The sequence below is a fragment of the Natator depressus genome, chromosome 9, assembly GCF_965152275.1.
Source record: "Natator depressus isolate rNatDep1 chromosome 9, rNatDep2.hap1, whole genome shotgun sequence".
In the NCBI taxonomy this organism is placed as follows: Eukaryota; Metazoa; Chordata; order Testudines; family Cheloniidae; genus Natator; species Natator depressus.
Window position 1 is genome coordinate 21,629,087 of NC_134242.1, and position 1,843 is coordinate 21,630,929.

Consider the following 1,843-nt stretch of genomic DNA (forward strand, 5'->3'; position numbering starts at 1 on the left):
TGCCCAGGGTCCCCCTCGCTCTCCCCAGCTGCTCACCACACCCAGCTCCAGACTGCTCTAGCCCCAGTTCTACCACTCTGTCTCAGCGTGGCGGCTGCTGCTGCTCTGCCTCCAGCTCCCTGGGCTGCTTCTCTGGCCCCTCTGCCTCTGGTTGCTGCAGCTCTGCTCCCAGGACAGGTCCGCTCTGCAAACTGGCTCCGTGACTCTGCTCCCAGCACTGACCTGCCCCGTGGGCTGCCCCTCTGGCCCTGTCCCCCGCAGCTCTCCTCCCAGGGCAAGTCTGCTCACGCTGTGCCTCTGGCTTTGGGGCTGCAGCTCTGCTCCCAGGACAGGGTCTGCTGTCTCTGGATCTGGCACAGCTCTGCTCCCCAGCTCAGCTTGGACCCCTGCTTTCTCCTTAGCTCGGCCCAACTCTGTCTGATCCAGGCAAATCCAGCTCACACGGAGGATGGGACCTCCCTGGCCTCCTGACTCCCTGATTAGGCTGCCCGCCCTGTCATTCAGGCTGACCTGGAGCATTGGCCTCTCCCCACTGTTCCTGGGAACTATCAGTCGCAGAGTCCTGATTTCCCATAGACCCTTCCCCTTTTAGTACTGGGAGCTAGCCAACCAAAACACCCCCACTGAATGTTAATAAGGGGGCAACAGTCCCCTTACGCTAGCAATGAAAATGAAAGGAGCACTAGGATAGACTGGGTGCAAATATTTTTATCACCAGTCATGTAATTTTCTGGCCAGCTAGTACAACTTCCATTGTTGCTACTACTGGTGGAACAGTACTAGTGTGAGAATTGCCTAAACTTTTTTGCATTGACAAGGCAATTGACTTATTGTCCCATGCATCTCCAAGCCCTCACAGTGGCCAGGGAATCTGTGCCTGATGGACATCTCCTATCACTCAGGTAGGGTGACCAGATGTCCCGATTTAGTAAGGACAGTCCTGATAGTTGGGGCTTTTTCTTATATAGGAGCCTGTTACCCTCCACCCCCTGTCCCAATTTTTCACCCTTGCTATCTGGTCATCCTACACCCAGGGCAAGCCAGGGAAACTGCACCTGGGGGGCACCTGTGAGTCCAATCTAGAGCTAGAAGAAATGTAAATCTTGGATAAAAACCTGGCCCCACTGAAGTGAGTAGCCAGCTTTGCCATTGACCTTAACAGAGCCAAGATTTCACACTCCTGGGTCCAAGCAAGAACATGTGAGATGCGCACACTGACTTTAGTCAATCCAGTATATCTACACTTAAAATGCTATAGCAGCACAGCTGTGCCACTATCATGCTTCAGGACAGACACCACCTATGGGACAGGAGGGGGTCTTCCCACTGGCACAGAGAATCCATCTCCCCTGGAAGCAGTAACTAGGTCCATAGAATAATTCTTCCATCAACCTGGTGCTGTCCACAAGGGATTTAGATTGGCTTCACACACCACCCAGGGGTGTGGATTTTCCCACCCACCTAATTTTTTAGTGTAGACCAGGCCTAAATGCGTTGGGCAGATGGGAAGACTCCCCTCAGGGCAGGAGAGCTGTGTGACTACAGCTCTGGCGCAGCTTAAGCTAAATAGCCCTTAACGGCCGCTTGCTGGAGGTGATGTTAGTTTGAAAGTAGTAACCATTCAAACCCAGCCAGTCGCCTCAGCTTTACTTTAGAACTGAACGTTCTGCGGCCATCGGTTGGCTCCCGGGTCTCAGCGGCGCATGCGCGACACGGGTTGCGTAGCGTCTTTGCCTTCCTTCCTCTCCTACTTCCCCGAGGGAGCCTCTGATAGGAGGGGGGCGGGGGCGGGGGCGGGGTTTAGGGGCTAGTAGCGGGCTGGGAAACCTAGTAGGGAGGGTGT